Raw genomic sequence first — 22,152 nt, 5'->3', positions numbered from 1 at the left:
TAATCTTACTCCCTATGGAATCAATTGCAAAATTATCAGACTATAAAATTGTATTTTTAGAATTTCATTCAGGGAACCTTGGAGCGGCAAAAATTTACTTTTCTAGAAAACTCGTGAAATTTTTCCCCTTTTTGGTTTGAAAAGGGATTGGTTTTTAGTTGACAATGGCCCATTTCTGTCTGAAAAATTTGCAAATTTTATTGCAAAACTGTGTATGAAAGGCCTGTTTTTGATGTCACAAGAAAATATGAAAGCACCCAAATGCATGGCTTTTCATTTTAATTGTGAACGTTTCTATACAGCTGTATTTAATGCAGTAAATAAACTAGCATCCTCTTTCAAAGTCCTTCTGAAATAAAAAGGCTTTATAAAGCCTGGTATAAAAGGGGCTGAGACCCCATAGTCTACCTCAGGTCCAGAGACAATATAGGAGCTGCAGAGGCAAATATATAAGCAGCAGTCCCTTTGTCCATGGAAGCGCCAAGCCCATCTCTTTGGACCACGTAGAGAGGGATGCCATGGACGGAGCTAAGAGTACAGAAGAGTAGCACAAGTGATGACCCCTTAAGCGTAACCAAGGGCAAGCCAAGGTTTGCACCAACTGAACCAAACCCCTCTACTACGTCCCCGTCTACACCAATTATTGAGTCAGGGCTACCTCGAGTGCAGACAACTCCTTTATATGTCTGTTCTCGAACTATTTACCTAAAATGATCTACTTGTCTGAATTTCTTACTTCCCACATGTCTCCTGCTCTTCACAGTCTAAAAGGGATCTGATCCTCCAGACTGTAAAGAGCAGGAGACATGTAGGAAGTGAGAAGTTCAGATGAGTAGATCATTTTTACAGTCTAAAAAGAATACCACTCTCAACTGCAGACACAACCTCAGAATCTGGAGGATCAGATTCCTGCCCTTTTTGAGAAAAAACACATATGGACAATCAGCCTGGTACCCTGAGCTCTAAACAATCGGTTATCTTTACAGTTTAAAAACATTTTTTGAAATGTGTGAAAACAGAGCGAGTGTGTGTCTGTGTGTGAGAGGGGTGCGAGTGATGAGATTGCTGTAGAAATGGAGAATGAAATTAAAATGGAAATGTAACATATAGGATAGAGATGACTGCTTTTAAGACAAAAGACTGGATATTTTTTCATTTTGTTAGTGTCACACAACTTTTGGGGTTCAAGATGGCTCATGTTCAGGCTAATGGGTGTACTGCCATTGACTTCAATTTGAACAAGGCTGGGTTTTAGATGGCTGTTGTTCATGAGAGATGCTGATTTCCCAATGTGTTAATGATGTAAAACTGACGATGAGATCGTAGTTATATAATATAGGGATATTGATTTTGTTTATTCTCAGCTCAAGTTGCATGCTCTCTGTAACAGTGAAATTAAATGTTCCCCTTTCTCTAAATGCTGTACATTATAGAGAATGTTATCTCAGACTCCTCTTAAATAAAAGTTTTTTATTGATCGCCAGGCAGCATTTTGCACTGAAATTAAACTTGTTCCTGGTAGAATTAGATTTGAAGATTATTCTGACGTGGAAAAATATCATCTACAAGGCAAGACATCAGATGGAGACATTTTAATTTATTTGGAAACCCTCATTAATGGTTCTAAAATCATTACATTTGTAATTGGTGATGATGCTCAATATTGCCTTGGTATCAAAATAAGTAAAGGTGTCTGCAGCTTTATCCTTTTGCATATTTCACTTTATGGAGTGTTTAGAAAGATTGCTCTCAAGAAGTTTTCATTAGTCAGAGAGAGATTCTGAGCACAAGTGTCATAATTTCGTCCAGTCTTGGAACACATACATAAAATGAAATGTTGTGCATACAGTTGTACTGAAATGCAGATGAACATAATCATTTGAAATTGTTCTTTTGCAAACCTAGGTGAGTCTATGAGTTACTTGATTTATTTTTTTTAATTTTCAACTAACTTAATCTAAAGTTTTGGCTTAATAAGTATGTGCCTGAATCTTCTCTACCATACACTTACACTGTTGTAGTAAATTGGAAGTAACCCCATTGTGGTCAATGGAGTAAAATCTGTATAAAACTGGAGATCAGAATCATGTCCTGTAGCTAATCAGATATGGTAGCATTTAACCCCCACTTTGCACTGGTGTAAAGTGATGCAGAATATGGCCAGATGTCTCTCTCTTCTCAAGCAGAAATTAGAAATGGCCAGCAGAACAAAAGAACAGAGTCAGTCTACAAATACATGATCTTTATAGATTGTGATTAATTTAGGAGAATCCACCAGACGCTAATTTAATCTGGCCTGTAAAATATGACTAATCGATGCAAATATTTTCTTTATCCAATGAGTTTTATAATACTGCTTGCATCCAGTTACTACTCTTAAACACTGTTCCATAGCCCCAACCAGAAATGAAACAACGCCAACCCCCCATCGTTCAGTTGGAGCTGTTGTTCCACACTCAAGTACTCATGCTCACATTCTAATTTTCTCTCTCTCCTTCTCTTTTATCCTCAGGACTTTTATGATGACATAATCCTGCCTCTAGAGGATGATGGGCATATGAAATAAGTATTCCATAATTCACTCAAGGGGTGTTCATCAGACCCCCGTTTATTATCCTCCCTGATACATTACTTCAGCTGTGATTTGACAATTTTACAATATCTTTGCTGAGTGCTTCTATGAGCCATTTACCAATTTATAAATGAAGTATCAAATTGTTTGGAGGGCTGCAGTATGACAGAACAAATTACAGCGATGGCTTAATTTGTATTATGGTTCAATACAGTCAATTAAATTCTGCATAAATTAGAAAGTAATTTGCTTTACCATTTAAGCCTTAGTTGTTTTAAAAAAATCCATTATACATATCGTCGATATTATGGTTCGAGTCCGTATGCAACACTATCCGCAGTACAAAATATACAGGATTCAAAAATACGATAAAAGCATGGATAAGTAGCCACACACAGGATAACGAAGAGTGGTATACACGACTGCTCAGTACTCTAGCTGTTCACAGTACTTGCAGTCTCGCAAGGCTAAGGGGAATGGGACCTCATTAGTACAGCCCTTTTGTTTTCCTTACATTTTTGGACGGATTTTCTGAATTTGAAGTTTAGGAGATAGAGTGGCAAACAACACTTTAAAAAGCCAGAGAGCTCAGTCACTACCACCATACAAAGCAGGCCTAACCCTGACCTGTGCACGAAGAACAAGTAAACAGGCTTTGCGCAGGGGGTCTCTGAACAGGTTTGGCAGGTGGAGTGGTGGGCGGAATCCTCGATGCAAACTATGGTGTAGCAATGGGCCTGTTTCGTCTTTGGTACTGCAATTTAAGGGTCGCTGTAATGTCCACTGACCCCGCGCTCCCCTTCCACAGGCACTTTTGGCCTCTGTACCTACCTAGTCATTATTTTCTCTCCTTTTTCTACAGTCTGTCCTCTGCTTCTGCCCCTTTCCCATGTTGCCCCCTCCGTACACCATACTGAATTGATTGAGGTACCGCAGAGATCAGTAGCATTTCTAATTTCCCTCAGGCTGCTTAGAGCCTGTCATAAATTTGTTCACCCTTGATCCTCATTTTGCCCCTTGGATTTCCACGCTCTGGCCTCCAGTTCTCCTGAATCAATTAAGCACTTAGAGAGGCCAGCAATCATGTCAAATATGAGCGTTGGGTGGTGTTACAAAGTCACGGCCATAATATCACTATTCCCTTTTTAATGAGGCTGCCTATTTACTGAGTCCTGGGGCAGAGCAGTAAGACTCCCAATGAGAATTATCCTGCAGGGAAAGCAGCAAAGCATCTTGTAAATGGTGCCCAATCAATAGCAAAAATCACAAATAAAACAATGTTATATTTATATGGACAAGGTCCACAGGGATTTCATATAAAGAACCTTTCATATGAATTAATTTACCCGATAAGCCTGCTTTCAGATCAGTGGTATCAACTGACTCAAATTTATGTGCCATTACTGCCACTTTTAGCTTTGTGAGAGGAGTGAGAGACCTCGTCCACCCATTTTCTATATTTCTATTCCTATTTGATATCTGTCAAGAGCATTTCCTACTCCATTTGAGCCAGCAATCTTTTAAGGCTTTGCAAGAACTACTTCTGCATGCTGGGTGAGATTCACTTGTGCATGGAAGACAAATATAATAAGGTCCTCTGCACCACTTAGGCTTTATTATAGTTTTCTGTTTATAGTTATCTAGCTATACATACATTCTCATGACAATATATATAATATATTAAAAAATTACTTTAAGGGCCACAGCTGCAGAAATGCTCAGAACCTGCAGCTGCCATAAATTCTGACTCAAGTTGTGAGTGCTTCGCACTTCAGAAAATCCGGCCATAAATGTCCAGAGCTCTTACTAAATAAGAATTTCAGAATTTTAACTTGTGGAGTAAAATTATTGCATCCCCTTAGTAACAGGCTTGGTGAACTGGAAAATGTAATAGCATGTTTTACCACAATTTACGGCACCATGTTAAATTAAAACAATGTGGCACTGCAGTGATTCTGAGATTAAGCCTTGTCTCCACTGCTGCCATCAAGACAAGAGAGGTACAGAAGTTTGGCTAGTTTCTCTTCTAGATGTGAGACTTTAGTACAAATATTGATGTTGCTTTGGTGCACACACACACACAATCATCTTCCCTAAACACTTTTCACTTCCATCTTTCTAGCAGTCAGTTTAATGAGAGACCTTCTGGATTTGCAGGGTTAAATGCAACAGCAGTTCAAAACATCTATTTCTAGCGTAGGATGGACTAGTGGCTTAAGCAGCAGATTTGAAATACCAAGGTTCTTTAGAATTGCAGGTACAATTAGCAGCCAGCTTTACACCTTTCAGTGACAGAGAGACTGCATTTCATGCAGTTTATGGTATGTAGGTACTTCCTGTAGGTCCTCTATCGACATTTCAGATCCCATTGGTAGGGATTTTCCCTGGTGATCTCCATTAGGGCGCACCAGAGGGCTAGGATGACGATGTCCACCTTTTGGCTACCTTCCACCCTAGGGGTGCCTGCATTTCAGTGGTATTATACATATGCAGTTTCGGGAAAAAATATAACAGCTTCTACATCAGAATTCAAATGTTGGTGAAATGGAAAAGAAATCTGCAAATCAGTTTGCAACATGAACTTTTCAGTGTTGATTTTCTAGAAGTTAGCATTTGGGGTGGCAGATGGAGTGGCAAAGAATTTGCCTACGGAGCTATGTGGTGAGGGAGCAGATGGGGAAGTGCACTGAGCACCGGCTGCAGAAATTCTCCATTTAATGTGAAGTAGTAAAGAGGATTCAGCTTGGTGTATTTCAGAGCTGTAGTTAAACAGTTTAAAAATCATTGACTACAGCACAAAGCAAACATGAGCAGAGGTAGAGCCAGAGTTCCTTCACTGGGAGAGCCAGCTGGATTCATCCCTGGCATTTCTCTCTCCATCTCTTTCTGATAGTTTATTGGCACATTCAGTTCAATTCAAGAACACTCTGGCAACATTTGTTATGTCAACAAAAGTGTAAAAGCAGAGATAGAATCATCTGGTCTCTAACAGAGGTAGCTACAGTGTAAACAGGGAAGGCTTCACAGTGTATTTGGAATATTATTTCCTATGTGAATTTGTCATTGCTGTTGATTTTTGAATTGGTGGCAAGTTGCTCTTCTCCTTTCTCTCAGGGTTAGGCACAGTTTTTGCACCATCGTTTCTTTTGATTGAATGTCTCTTATAATGTCTGCTAATTTTTCTAATAGTTACACAATAGCTTCCTGGATTGTGTTTGAAGCCCAAGCAAGAAAGGGTGTAAGTAAATAGAACACCCAAATCATACATTTTTTCCACTCACAGATCCAAACAATTTGGTCAGTCACGCTTAAGCTTTCAGCAAACCTGAAAAATACACTTTGATTAAATATCCAACTTTTATGATCTGGGAGGTGTTCCCCCAAATCTTCCAAGTAACAAACGGAGTTATTTATTTGGAATATTACCAGCAACACCTTGCAACTCACAAGAGAAAAAGCCTAGAGAAATGTTGTGGCTAAACAAAATATGAGATGTGGGACAGATCAGAGCTTTAATCTTACCATAAGGAGCATACTTGTAACACTTGAAAAGCAAACAGTAAGCACAAATTGCCGTATATCTAGGAAAGTGTCAGTCTCTTATTTATATACTGAATAAATAACTCCTGAATATCTATGCAAGTATAATCATTCTGCCCAAATACCCAATTCTGCTATATGTTGTGAATACAAAATATATATATAACGCCAGGTATATTTGTATGTAACAATGGTGCACTGTTTAACTGTGCATATATTTGTGATTAATAATGTAGCACCAGGTACTTGTGGTCTCATTGTTTCATACTCTGCACGTATAGTATATCTTCTGTTTGATGCTCTAAACAGGTGGGGAAACTAAGGCATAAAGAGATTACATGCTTTGTCTAAGGCCACACAAGAAATCTGTGGTAGACCCAGCATTAGAACCCAGTCCTCCTGACACCCAGCCCTATGCCTTAATCACAATTCCATGCCATCCTTCCTATATAAGATCATATCCCAACTATTCAGCTATGTGTATTTTACCATTTATATGCTGTAATGCTGGTAAATGCCATGGACACCTGTAACGAGGCCCCTAAAACACAAATACACAGTACTAAATAAAATAAAAAGTACACTTCATTAGATATGATTATCTAGCCCTTTGATGCGATAACATTAAAAATCAATAGGCTAATACAAATAACTGTGTGTGGAACCTAGATTGATTGTGAATGAGGTGGGATATAGTTCAGGGTTAGCAAATGAACAACATATTAAACTTCTATTGAAGATTTTTTGGACAAGGTTTCTTTTCAATTTAGCCTTCAGAAAGAAGCATCTCATATTTTAACAGTCAAATAAGCAAACCCAAACGGGAGTCTCTCTTGTGGTCCTGAACATATCAGTATAATATGGTAGGTTTCACATCCTGGCTGAGACACCAGGGATTTACACAGCTCAGAAACAAATAAAAGAGTACAAATTGAACCTGGTAGCACAGAGCAAGAAAAGTGAACAAAGAGCAACATGACAATTTGCAGTTTGATTGCAGCGTGTACCGCAAAATGGGTTTGGAAGCAGGAGTTTTGAGCATGAATATGACTGAACCCTCTCACTGAAAGAGACTGTCTGTTCTGCCGAACATTTGCAAAGCTCTGTGTGGCTGAAACTGAATGGTCCACCATTGAAGCTATTTGACCCTAAGCCATTCATTCAGTCTTAGAGGACAATAGGTAACAGAATTTCTCCCTTGTGGAAAACAAGCACAGGAGGAAAAAAGGAAGTTGTAACCTTTGGAATGTTCTCCAAGCATGAATGGTGCTCTCTTCAGATGGCTGGCCTTTAAAACATGGCTTCACAATGAAAGGAAAATAAATCTGTCTAATCCCTGAGCCTCTTTAGTAAGGACAGATTTTACCCACAATAACTTGAGGAAAGGCTTTTGCAAATCCTTCTAAAAGGAATTTCAGTGGATATTCTTTATAAACACAAAAATCATACCCGATGTTGCACACTTTCAAATTACACATACATTAAAGAATTGTGTCTGTACCATAAATGAGCATGTAAACCTATTTGGCATCATTAAAAAATGATCAGCTGTTTCAATGGGCTCAACCCTGCAAGCTGCTGAGCACCGTAACCCTGACCCAACAAAGCACTTCAGCACCTGCTTAACTTTAAGCATGTGAGCAGCCCCATGAAAGTCAGTCTCTTTTTCTAGATGACAAGACTGATGCACAAAAATGCTACATCACTTGTCTAAGCTCACACAGAAAGTCTGTGGTAGAACCAAGAAGAGAATCAAATCACCTAATCACCTGTTTAAAGCATGTCCTTCATGCGTTGCTGAATTGAACCCAATATGTACATTCATAGTGGCTCAATGTGTTGAATTAGTCCTCAGAACCCCCTCTGTTATGTAGGGAAGTACTGTATTACCCCCATTTTACAGGTGGAAAACTGAGATAAGTTCTTCAGGGCAGGAACTATTGCCTTTATTTGTGTTTGTATATTGCTAAGTACATTGGGGCTGTGAATCTGATTCGGGCCTCTGGGTGCTACCGCGTTAGGGCCTGAAACAAAGGTCATTTTGGATATATCTACACAGCAAAGAAAAACCCGCAGTGGGTCCATGCCAGCCGATTCAGGCTGCGGGGCTGTTTCATTGCTGAGTAGACTTCTGGGCTCAGGCTGGAGCCCGAGCTCTGGGACCTTCCCACTCTGCAGGGTCCTACAGCTCAGGCTCCAGCCCAAGCTCAGAAGTCTACATGGCAATGAAGCAGCCCGAGCCCCGCAAGCCCGAGTCAGCTGGCCCAGGCAGGCCACAGGTTTTTCTCTGTTGTGAAGACATACCCATAGTTAGTCAATGAAGTCAGCGAGGCCTTACTTTGCAAGCACACATCCTAATTGTGATGAATAGGTCTAGCTGATGTCGCTGGAAATTCCAGGAACCTAATTTGAGAAAAAAGAACACTCCTATGATAATATATTTCTGCCTAGCTCTCATAATTTGTAATAATGTCTGACAAAGACCAGATACACATTTAGTTATTGTGCCTTGGCTTGGAAAGCAAATGCTAAATTGCTCATGCAGAAGATCCATTTATGAGATATATGAACTTATGAAAAGAATAAAACAAAACTGGAATGCATACAAGGGCAATTTCATAACATCTCTGCAAAAGTTTTAAAGTTGTTGAGTGTATTGGGGGTAGGAACTAGCTGGCTAAATGTAAAAGCTTTAGCCAATTAGTATTAATTCCAAGTTATATTTAAAATATGTACTTGCAAATATTGTTCAGGGACAAAAGAAATCCTGAAGCACAGAAAGCAAAGTCTCTTTTTGTAGAGCTTTGGAAAACCATATACTACACAGACGTTATATTGCTGGATTTCCTGTGATCGACTGTATTATTTTTCTGTCATTTCTGCCCCAGTTTAAATCGGTTGTTTACATCAGGCTGGTTAGAAGGGCTACATTATGAAAGAGATGATGAATGATGAGTAAAGGGTTACATGACACAGAATAATTAAAAAGTATGTATGGGCCCTGGAAAACTGTGGATCCTGGCTTTGCATGAGGACTTCCATAGGCAAGAGGACTTTTGGAGAAAGTCCATAATAATAACAAAAAATACTCTAATGTTTTTGTCTCCAGAACATAAAGGCTCTAATACGTCTGACACCTAATAGAGATTCTCCTTTACTGCAAGTGGTATGTATAGATGATAGTACAATTAGTTATCCTGGACTTGGTGGATGGGGTTGTATTTGGAAGGGTGGTAGCGGAGCTGACTGGGCTGTGTAAACCTACCAAGTCTGTTTGTAGAAAATGACAATCAACCCTTGTTTGGAAGTTTGAGTTAGAAAGAGTCTGGAACCCCCAAACACACACTCCTACTTTACTACAGCCCTGCATGTTACTTCTTCATGGGCCTCCTGGCTAGTGCCAAGAAGCCCCCACCTCTATCAAGTTTTGAAGAGGGGCACCGAGTACCTGGAAAATTCATCCTGATTTTCATACACCCCAAAGTTTGAAGGTAGACAGTTCATCCCTTTATACAAATAAGGCCCGTACCTGAAATATGGATCTGCATTTTGATCACTTCTAAAGTTTAGAGCTGTTCAATTCTGGGGTTCTTGTTCAATGCCATCTCTGTATTAGATATTATACTGACACCTTATATTGCCTTGTCTATGCACTGGATAATATGAAGCACAATGTTCACTTGTAAGAAAGTTTTTTATTGGCTTTGGGGGAGGAAATAAGGGGCAAATCCTTGCCCCTATGAAAAGCTGTTGAGGTCTGCAGGGACCTGGGGAAAATCATGCCCCAAGAGGGCCACAGCAGCCTCAGGGCTGCCACAGCCCATGACTGCTGCACTCTCCCCTATCATGTACACTGATCATTGGACAGCATAGCCACGAATATGCCAGCCCTGACTCCCTACCTGCTGTGAACAAGCCTCCAAGCCTGGTCTCTCTGATCTCAGGTTATATTTTTCTTTGATATACTTTAGGGATTATGGAGCCCTCTACTGACTGGATGTTGAATCTGGGAGGGATAACATGGTATCCAGTAATGAGCCAGCAGTATCAACATATCTGGATATTTAGACTGGGTTTATCATCCTGGACTGTGAGTGCTTTTCAAGAAGCTATTACTCTTAGGAGGTCTTTTTTTTAACCTTTAGAACAAAAAAGAACAAAAACATTCTTCATCTCATTAAATGGTATTTCATTTACACAAATCACAATGATTTTCTTCATATGACACTTAGGAGGGTTGTTTTTTTTTTTAAATGCCTATAGATTTAATATATGATACACATCCCCTCCTGGAACTTGTTATTTGAAAAGCTCATCCCTGAAAAGCAGTCTCAGACTCTGCTGATCTGGCACACAAACTTTAAGCCTCAGAGTTTACAAAGAACATAAAAAAACACTCGGATCGACAGTGTTAAAATTCAGGGTGCACTGGGTGGTCAGCAAGCAGTAACCCTCTTTAACCATAAGATCCAAGTCCATAATAATGGAAAGTAATCTGCAGGAGTCTGCAGAAAAGCAAAAACAGATGAAAGGGAAGAGATGCAGCTGCCATATTTGTAGGCCATGGGTTTGTAGCAGTTCAATTTGACTTTAAAATAGAGCGTGTGGGTGAGGCTTCTACGTGGGGGTGAAGGGGGGGTGGGGAAGGCTGGAAAGGCATTATTCACTCATAAAAACCCCACTTCTCTGCAAACCACTATCTTATGTTCTGAATCCATTAAGGTGAAATCGAAAAGGTGGGAAGATTCAGAAGAAAACTTGTTTTACTCTTCCCAAATGTGGAAAGTGACTTTATTCATTACGAAGGAAAAAACAAAACAAAACATATTTCTGAAGAGACCAGAGCATCCTAAATTACTCCTTGGGAGCAGTGTACTGTTCTCTATAGTATGGAATGTGTAAGACATGTTCAACTCTTCATCTGTCTCCAGTGGTTTATTAGCCTTCTAGTGTCAGGCCTCAAAAGAATACAGAACAAACACATCTGCTAACAGCTAAGTGAGATTTCCCTTTAGCTTAATTGCAGAAAGTTGTGAGTTCTTTTTTCCATGCTATTCATACATGGAAAAACTGCAGAACATGTGGTATGTATGTACTTGCTCATGGATTGTTATCCATGACTTCACTGATGCAAAACTATACTACCAAAAGACATTCTTCTGGTACTCAGTAGATCTCTATGCGACACAATATACTGTTCCAAATACAGGAATTCTCTGTAAGCTTATGGCATGGTCGTTGACAAAGATAAGAAACAATTTCTTGCAGGATCCTTGATAATTCCAAAACTGGTAAGCTACACCCATAGGACAATACAACGGTCCCTTTGTCTTAGGACATACTGAATATTAAACAATCATTGGGTTCAGTATGCCTGAGTGTTAGTGATAGACTTTACATGACCATTAACTCTAAAAGGAGTAGTTTGTATATAATACATTCGGCATAGGAACCTGCGGCTTTCAGAATACACAGAACAGTGAATGCTGCCACTTTGTTAATAAGAAATACCTGCAAATTTTTCATGCCAATTTATAGTCTGTCCTTCGACTGGAAAACAGGATAAATCCCTGTGATTTATGATTGTAAGTATCAAATGACCTCAGATAAATTCCAGGGTATGAATGGGATTATCACTGTTTCATTTTGTATTGTTTCCACAAATACCTTAACTGGTGAATAGTACATCTGGGGCAAAATCTGTGCGTGTTTTTGTCTGTGTTTTAGCTGAGTCTTAAAGCTAAAAAATAAAACACAATTTTAAAGGGAAACCTCAAAGAAACTCTGAAAAACAACAAAAACGTTTCAAATGCCCCTTTTTAAAAAAGGTTTCTTCTGCCTTATCCAGAGGAGGGAATTTTGGTAGTCTCACTCAGAAGTTGCTTGTCACTTTCTGTTATTACAAATCTATATTTCAATTAAACCAATACAGCCAATTTTAAAGTTCTGCCACACCACTATTCACAAGACAGAGATCTAAGGCTTCCACTCACACATTTAAATGCCCAAAGTTGTTTTTCCCCCTTCTCATTTTCATTTAAACCAGATTTAATGCTCACTTCCACTTTTCAGCCTCTAATTTAAATCTCAAAAGCCAAACTCCAGTTAAACAGTCTGTATGCAGACTTGGCCCAAAAGAAGACATGGATCTTCTGTGTTGCTTCCCCCCCATTCTTTAGCTTTTCTGTTTTATAATCAATGGGTGTCACCCAAGGTCTGCTTTTCAGAATGTCGGTCACACTGTGCTGCCCTCACTTCTTACTTAAATGCAAGCAACAGAGCCTTTTATGGTTTTGATGCAGCAATGCTTGCTTCTATTTCTTAATACCTATCGCTTTACTCCCCGCCCCCCCCTTTATAACTTGTGTGCACAGCATATGGTTTGTCCTCTTAGTCAAAACTAAATCACCTAATTAATTCAGTCTCAGCACAGTTCAATAACAGGCCTCACACATGTTATGTACTTCAAGGTGCTTTCACTATCCTACAGCATCAATCACATGACTGAATGCGAGATTTTGGCTCATCACATACATCATAAAGCTGTTAGGCCTAGAGACTTTCTCAAATAAAATCTGGATCTGGATCCATGTTTTGAACTCTCCAAAGTTCAGAGATGTTCTGATCTGGGGCCAGAAACCGTTTACAAAATGCCAAAACCCCTCTTTCCCCAAAGCTGAGAGGTATGCAGAAATTCAATTTTAGTTCAGACTCATCTCTTTTTATGTTGTTCTCATTAAATTGATGATGACTTCAGTGAGAGAAGGATGCTGCATAGTAGCGAAGGGTGGTAGGCACTAAGGACAAAGAAATAAAGGGACCTCATGTTTACTAAACATCACTCCTGCTTAGACAGTGTTATTTTTTAGGGCCAGATTCTGTTATCTCATATTCCCTAGCACCTTACTCCTCAAATAGCACTAGGTACTGGTCAGCATAAGTAAAGGTGAAGGATATAGCCCTTAAACACTGATTAGGGCATTATGAATGAATTAGATAGAAAGGTTCAGATTCCAGTGGTCATCATTAAAAAGTTAACATTTATTGACAGTTACGTAAACATTTAGCACTGATGTATTTACTGGTATCTGAGGCAGTTGTTTCTTATTCTAAGTAGGAGTAGAAAAAAAATATATGCCAGCAGTCTGACAGTTGTAGACAAATACTGACATTTAACACCAGCAGCTGTCCTTTCTCCCCATTTTCCACAGGAAAATTGATTCAGTATAATAAACTGAATTTGTCCACCACTGAAAGATATTCACTATAATCACTGGGTCAGGTTCTGCAATCAGATTCCACACAGCTCACGCTGACTTCTCTGGGAATTTCAGACGTGTGCCTGAGGGCAGAACTTCGGCCACGGACTTTGCTGCCATTTGGGAGCCAGACCTATCATCAAACAGACTTCAGGTAACTTTAAAAATAAACCTTCTTGTATTCTTCCCAACCTATTACTCTAATGTCTGAGGTCATCTCTCTCTCCTGCATTTGACACTAGCAACAGGAGAGGTTCGAAAGCCTACAAGTTGATGCAAGAAGTCAGAAGTGCTGCCATTGGTATTGCTCTCACCGGAACAAACAGAAAATTGCAGAGCAACCTACTGTATAAAATGCACTGAATAGAAAGGAAAATCACGGGCACATCTGGGGAGCAGTGCTTCACACACTTGTAGAAGAAGAAGCGACTGAGGATTTCAAAGACGAACACAGCTCTTTGTTATGACGCTTGCAGAATGTTTCCCACCGTTCTGGGGAAAAGTTTCACAGGTTCTCAGATGGCCTGCTGTATTAGTATGTCAGCACTTGTGCAACTAAATCCTTTTCTGAGTACTTTGGAATTCATCCACTACAATTCTCTCTCTTTTGGAAACTGGCATGCCAATTTTTTTACTGAGTGTAAACCCTTGTTTGAAGTAGCTCCAGTCAGGGGAAAAGACAGCTGTGTAGTTTAGGTGTTTTAACTGGGTTAACAGCTTTGGATTCTGAGGAAAGCTAGTATAAATCAGATAACCAATGGAGCACTTAATAAAATGTGCACCAAATTTTTGTTGAAAAGGTGCTAGTTATCAATGTCTGAACGCTGGCTATAGAGTTGGCACAGTATTTGTATTACGCTGGTTCTATGCATTACCCATAGACCTTCATTACAATAAGAGTTCAATTTTGGTTAACCATGGAAAGAATAAAGCCAAATCCTAGTAGCCAATGAGACAGCTTTCATGAGTGAGAGCAGCCGGATTCCATCTCATACGTTTCACTTAGTGCCAGATCCTTACCGGGCGTAATCTGCCATAGCCTTGTGGAGTTCAAAGGAGCCACGCCAATTCATGCCAAATGTCAGCACTGAGACACCAAAATTAAGCCAGTTAAAAATGTCCCATATTATCCCTTCATCTTTTACTTGTAACTTCTAACATTTTCCCTGCAGAAAAGTTTGCTTCCTAAGGATATTTTATATTAAATCCTACACTACAATATTTCTGTTTTATAGAAGAAATATATTTGTTTTAAATACACTTGCTCTGTACTTACACCAAGATACCATCAGCAATTTTTTAGTTTGACAACCATGAAAATACAAGCAATTCCCAGTCCTAACAAGGCATCTTCCTCATTCCAACCTTTTGACCTTGTACCTAAGAACTAGTGCTGTGCTCCCACAGAGAGACAGGGAAAAAAATAAGAATCCCCTTACATCCAAGATAAAATTCCAAAAGTCCACCCCTCAGAATACAGAGGTTTCCGGAGACCTTTAGAGTTTCTCAAGGGAAAAAAGATGAAGGGTCAGCTGATGACTTCCTTAGTCTCCGTATTTTTCCCTCTTTGCTCATTCTTCAAAGGACTCCATTTCGGCTGTTCCTTTCCCTCTCTCCCTCCTCCTCTCTGCAGTTGCTTTTCTGGTTCCTTATTATCTGACTCAGCAAATTGTTTCTGACACCTCTTTCTTTTGTTCTCTAACGCTAAGATCCATAACCCCGGAAACTCTTTGTACTGTACTGCATTAATCAAAGTACATGTGATGGACACCATCTTCGCTGATAGACCAAGGATTGAACCAGGGACCTCCTGAGTTAAAAGAGCAAGTTGCTATAGCCCATCTCTGCAGCTGGAGCTGTAACAGAACCAGAATTTCCTTTCCTCAAGAAATTCTGGCATTAAAAAAATATCCAATTCTGCATGAAAAGCCAAAATTTTGAAATTCCCTACAAAACAAAAAAAAAAGTCTGAAAATTTTCTTCTTCAGAACTATTGATACATTTCATTTAGTTGTGATTCATTTTAAAAAATGTTTTACAACATTAAATATACATAAGTAAAACAGAATATCATATTAAATTTAATATTGTAGTATACAAGTCAAAATGAAATTAATCAAAAAGAAACATTTTAACATTATTGTAACCATTTATTTAGTCCTTTTTGTCAATGACAAATTTAGTCGAAAAAGACATGTTCCTGAGAAATGTTCAGATTTTGAAAAAACTGCATCATTTAATTGAAAACTGCTCTATTTACATTTTTCTGACTGGCTATACTCATATCCTCCCTGGACTGGCACAGAGGGGGGCATGTAACACACACTAACCAGTGGGCTGTGCGCACACACACTTCTCAACTTCCCAGGCTCAATTCTGAATCTACCGAAGCTAAAGAGAGTTTTGCCATTGACATCAATGGGAGAAAGACCCAGACCCAGTCCGATGTGGGAACTGTGAAAGTGTTGTCGGAGTACTGGATCAGTATCTCCTGTGAAGCTGAACCTTACGTTTTGCAATGCCTCTAGCAAAGCAAACGAAGTGTCTGAAATTCAATTCAAACCTTAATAAATTTATGAAGAGCAAACATGTTCCCTTTTACACTCAGTGTTTTTAATCTTCTAGGCTTCAATTACACTGACATCTCTAGGATACTGTTAAAACACCTCATTTCTTTTAGCAACACGTGCAGTATACATGCCATACAGGTCTGCTCGAATGGAGCTTATTGCAGGATTAAGATTTTACAACTTGACAATAAAAAACGGAGTTTACAGTATTTATAAAATATCAAAACTGAGATATCAGTGTTTTATCCCCATGTCAATTAGTCCTGTGAGAAACGGTGTAGTTTCTACACATACTAACATACTTACCTTGTTTTAGCAATCACTCTTTAAATGCTCTGGCCTAACCAAAATTTGAATGGATAACTGTAAGCCACTTTATTAGCTACTCATCTATTTTCTTATGACAACAATATATTTAGCAAATCAGCTGCACCGCATTTATAGCTGGAATTTATTGGATACAAGTCTACTGAGGAATTAGAGGGAATTGGAATAACCACTGTTATGACACCCTCTTTTATTATTACCACAGTTATTAATTAAAGATTACATGTGGAAGGTGCAGGGTGACACTTGAATGACAAAAGTTAGGTGTCATTGATGGCCCATTGAAGCCATAAGGTCTCACTGAATCCATGAAATCAATGGGACTGTTCAAATTAGTAAGGCAAGGAGCATTACTCATAAGCAATTTGGTCTGAAATTCTGAAAGGGTCTAGAAATCAACACTCCATTGAAATACACTGGGAGTTGGATGTTTAACTGCCTTAGTGACTTTTCTGAAAATCCCATCCTTAAAGGTAATTGACAAATAAGCCCATTGAAAACATATGGAACCTCTTGAGAAAAAGACTTTCTTCATAAAATAAACAATGGATTTTAAGAAAAAAATTAAGCATTATATATTACAGAAATTGCAGGTAAAGCTGGAGTAGAAATATTCTACATTCATTACAGAAAGGGCCAACCCACAAATCCAGATGAGAACATGCCCACAAGTGTTGGTGCAGCTGAAAACCAAACCTAAATCTGCATGTGAATTTTGAAAAACAAGGAACTTTATGGGTTCAGCCAAAACTCTGGATCCAATTACACACAAATATTGGAGGGTTTTTGAAAACTGAATCTGAATTTTTCATTTTGAGGCCATCTCTCTTTCTTCACTATGTGACTGAATTACACAACATTCTCATTATGAAATCCATATTTAGCACCGAGAATTGGTGAAACACATCACCCTGGCTTTGTGCCTATCATAAGCCCTTCTGAAGTATCTTAGATCATCTAAACTCTTTAATGCATAGTCTAGATTTTAAAAGGCTAACCTGAAATGAGTTACAATGATCAATACGGATATAACTAGTACAGAGGGTTTTCTTAAAACCTTGCCACTGACCAATAAAAAAAGTTTAAATACTATTTGTTAAATGTGTTATTGTTTCCTATTTTAAGTATAGGGAGTACATCAAAAACTGTAAATACCATATGACAGCAAATGCAAAGTTTTTAAGGCACCTATTCTACACATACTAATTAGATACATTTAGTCCATTTATAACAGGAAATGTTTGTGCCTAACTATTTTATCAAGAGGTTGAAAGAAAGGAACAACGAAACCCACAACTAGTAGGGGAACGCTCAGACGTGTTGGAGACAGACCCTTTACTAGTGCTGGAGCTCTCTCTCACAGGCTATAAGAATGAACACAGACATCACCACTTTCAGAACTACATGAAAAACGAATTTATTCCATTTAGCTTTCCTTCAGCTGACGGACAGACATCACCTTTGGCATGTAAATCTCAAAGGATAAATGAAATTCCATAATAATACCTACATTTCTGGCCGAAGATGCTACAACCACCAGATTTCCAGGAAAGGTAAGAGGCACCTGGGGGAACATTTGACAAGAGGTGTCTTGTGCCAAGAACAAGAACTTTCATCTTGCTGGAATTTTGTTTCAGCCACTTTCAGCTATTCTTTGGCAGTTTACCAGCATAATTATGCCATCATTCAAATCTACATGAAAAGCCAAGTAAATAGCGGGGTCGTCAACATAAAATGTATCTCAGATTCTACTGTACAATATTTTGCAGCAGTCACAGCACATAAACTTTGAAGAGTTGGTAGGCAACCTGTGGCCAACAGAGCTCAGATGCCATGGTGATGGGCACAGTATAAAAACCTCTACAGATGGACAGAACATTAGAATTGGCCGTATCAGGATTAGAATATGAACTAATCAGAACTGACCAGTCAAAGGTAAACCAGGTTAGAGTGTCCCCAGATTGACAAGCATATGTACCCAAAGGTTACAGAACAGTAGGAATGATCGTTCACTTTTATTTATCAGTATATTACACTTTATACTCTGTGGTGTGGCCAGCACAAAAAAATGAACGGAATTATCTTGTGCTAAATGTTATAGGACAGAAAAACTACTGAAGGGCCTGATTCTGTTGCACTTACACTGACTTATACCTTTCAATAGACAACTCGTGTAGGAAGATACAATTCAATATGAGAAATAGATGCCAGAGTTGGGTACTGGAGATAATAAGCCTTTATGATTATCTTTCCTAGAGGAGACAGAAGCTTTGATAAGGAATAAATTGGGGGAGTGAGAACAGATAGTTCATAGTTTATGCAGAGCAGTTACTTTCCCCTCCTAACTTTTAGACAGCTAGCCTGAACAAAATGGTGACAGATTTCCTTGACGAAACACGAAAAATACTCTGACAGAAATGAAAAGACTGTATTCATGTATCATTGAAACCCATTCATGAGTTTATAGTCCCCAAGTATTCCAGGAAATGTTACAAATCCACAGCCTGTCCCCAAGTGCCAGATTTTGCATCTGGATCTCAGAGATGCACATTTGAGGAGGCTCAGGAGGACTAATTATTCCAGCAAGTGCATGGAAAAAATAATACTCACAGAATTTGCTTTGATATGTATGTTTTAGATGACAGAATAAGAAAAACTGGTGAAATGGGATGAACCTTCCTATGTGGGTCAACCTGTGCCCCATTTGGGAGATTTCCCACAATAAATTAGATATAGATATTTAGCCTATCACACCTTTTGGAGGATGGCAAAATCCAAATAAAGAAATGTTTTTGCATGACAGCATCTGATAGAACCAGGATTATATATTGCAGATTATTTAAGCAATTTGCAGTGATTTGCACATCTGGATCTCAGAGAGTTTAAGGATAAAATTATCTCCTCAAAACCAAACAGGGGATTTTGATCTCAGTATGCTTCCCCCTCCCCTTCCCCCACCACAATTTGTAAGGATTTTCCCTTGATATCAATGAAACACTGCACATGCAAGAAAAAAGCAACATAAAAGTTGTTGACAAAGAGCAATTTCCTGCAATATCCTGCAATAAAATCCTTACTGAATTAGTTTTAAGTATCTCTGGAGTCCATTAATACCTGAGAGGAGGTGAATGCAAATTGCAACCTTCGGACTCAGTCTTTTGAAGCTCACCCAGAGGAGAGAATCATTGCCTGCTGATTACCTATTCCTTGATTCTAAAGATCTAAGGCCCACAATGTATAAAGTAGAGACTGACCTTTTCCTGTTGTGCTTATCTGAGCAAAAGCTGTCATGAACTTGTAACCACAGGAAAACCCCTGTGGGGGCCTGAAGGACTGATTGCCTACCAGAGAGCCCTTGTTGGAGTAGGGTCTAATCTCTGGTAAGGTTCTTAGCATGTGTATAGGTTCTTTTATTGTTTATGCTTTCTCTTTAAAGCTTTCACCTAAACAATAAATGTGCTTGCTTAGTAAGAGCTGTGTGGCAATTTATAACTCTGCGCAATTACGCTGTTTATAGCCTCTGAGGAGAAAGCAAAGCGCAGATGCGGTCTGTTAGGCTGTCTGGCTTGCTTGGAATAACTCAGTGCAGGCTTGCAACTTTACAGCCTGGAAAAACCCCAGTGAGAAGGGAGAAAGACATGGGTCTCTGCCCTAGGGAGACAAAGGCTAGGGAGCTGGAAGCATGGGAGACGGTGCCATTGGTGGACTAAGGTGCAGTTGCCCTGAACTGTGACAAAAATATCTTTCACTGTATGTATCTAGGAGAAAAATGTTTCCAAAGTCCTACTAGAGCATTAATTTATTATATACTAAATACAATTGTTGATTAATAACATGCAATAAACCAAGATTATTGATATACGAATAAACAATGAGACAAGATGATGTTCAGTTTATGGATCCCATTTTAGTAATACACATCTAATGATGCATGACTAAGTTATTACAGTAAGATTGTTAATCATAGAGTTTAGACAATCATAGACATAGAAGAAATGGTGCTGGTCCTTTCAAATTTCTTCTATCCTGGTAAAAGGGTGGGTGTCCTTTTTTGTATGTGGGGTTGTTTTAAAGAAACTCATGATTCAGTAGATTTCACCCTGCAGAACAGGAGGAATTTTAAAGGGGCAAGAATGTAAGGTATGTATTTGCACTTGCAATAAATGCCTTTTAGTGATTATCCTTGTAAGAAGATAAAAGCCATACTTGTGAAGCCAATGAATGGAGACTTTCCTTTAGCTTAAGTGGAAGAGTTTTGAAAGTCTTTAGTTTAATCCCGTGTTGGATGAGTGGGGTATAGTGGACAATTATGATGTCTGAACAGATAGCATACAGCCACAGAACTTAGAATAGGACTGAACAACAGGTCCGTGGTTTGGTAGTAATTTTGACTGCATATACATTATTTTAAAGGATATTGTACTCCTCCTTTGGGTGGTTGGTGATATACAAATAGGAGAAGGCAAGGACATGCCAGTTAAACCAGCTGGATAAACCATGACATGCCAAATAAAACAAACTGTATAAATAAAAAGAAAAGGAGTATTTGTGGCACCTTAGAGACTATCCAATTTATTTGAGCATAAGCTTTCGTGAGCTACAGCTCACTTCATCGGATGCATACTTTGGAATGTACAGAAGACGTTTTTATACATACAAACCATGAAAAAATGGGTGATTTCACTACAAAAGGTTTTCTCTCCCCCCACCCCACTCTCCTGCTGGTAATAGCTTATCTAAAGTGATCATTCTCCTTACAATGTGTATGATAATCAAGTTGGGCCATTTCCAGCACAAATCCAGGTTTTCTCCGTCCCCGCCCCCCAATGCACACACAAACCCACTCTCCTGTTGGTAATAGCTTATCTAAAGTGACGACTCTCCTTACAATGTGTATGATAATCAAGGTGGGCCATTTCCAGCACAAATCCAGGGTTTAACAAGAACGTCTGAGGAAGGGGGGTGGAGGGGTGTAGGAAAAAACAAGGGGAAATAGGTTACCTTGCATAATGACTTAGCCACTCCCAGTCTCTATTCAAGCCTAAGTTAATTGTATCCAGTTTGCAAATTAATTCCAATGCAGCAGTTTCTCGCTGGAGTCTGGATTTGAAGTTTTTCTGTTGTAATATTGCAACTTTCATGTCTGTAATCGCGTGACCAGAGAGATTGAAGTGTTCTCCGACTGGTTTATGAATGTTATAATTCTTGACATCTGATTTGTGTCCATTTATTCTTTTATGTAGAGACTGTCCAGTTTGACCTATGTACATGGCAGAGGAGCATTGCTGGCACATGATGGCATATATCACATTGGTAGATGTGCAGGTGAACGAGCCTCTGATAGTGTGGCTGATGTTATTAGGCCCTGTGATGGTGTCCCCTGAATAGCTATGTGGGCACAGTTGGCAACGGGCTTTGTTGCAAGGATAGGTTCCTGGGTTAGTGGTTCTGTTGTGTGGTATGTGGTTGCTGGTGAGTATTCGCTTCAGGTTGGGGGGCTGTCTGTAGGCAAGGACTGGCCTGTCTCCCAAGATTTGTGAGAGTGTTGGGTCATCCTTCAATAAATAAAGATTACTGTTCCTCAAATGATCACAGGGAATGATTTTTTAAGTAGTCTTATAAAAATCAAGGTGCAATGTAGACTGCTGCATATAAATAGAGAGCCAAATCCCCATGTGATGTAAACAGAGGTACCTCTGTGACAGATTTATGTTACCAATCTGCCTGGGGCACCAGGTGATCAAGCTGAGGCCGCAGCATCTTTAGGGAGATGACAGAGCACACCACGTAACTGCGTTTTAAAGCTTTATTGATAAAATAATAAAATAACGGGGGAGAGTGCTGCTGGGGGGGGGGGGAAGGGGGGTTCCCCACTTCACTCAGA

General features: G+C 39.2%; 1 protein-coding gene across 3 annotated transcripts in view; it reads right to left on the bottom strand.

Moving 5' to 3' along the window:
- The window catches only part of DAB1 (DAB adaptor protein 1), a 165,713-nt gene that overhangs the window by 51,377 nt on the left and 92,184 nt on the right, over window positions 1-22,152 (bottom strand). The window lies entirely within an intron of this gene.

Source organism: Eretmochelys imbricata, chromosome 8, assembly GCF_965152235.1.
Source record: "Eretmochelys imbricata isolate rEreImb1 chromosome 8, rEreImb1.hap1, whole genome shotgun sequence".
In the NCBI taxonomy this organism is placed as follows: domain Eukaryota; kingdom Metazoa; phylum Chordata; order Testudines; family Cheloniidae; genus Eretmochelys; species Eretmochelys imbricata.
This window is presented reverse-complemented; position numbering and strand designations above follow the sequence as displayed.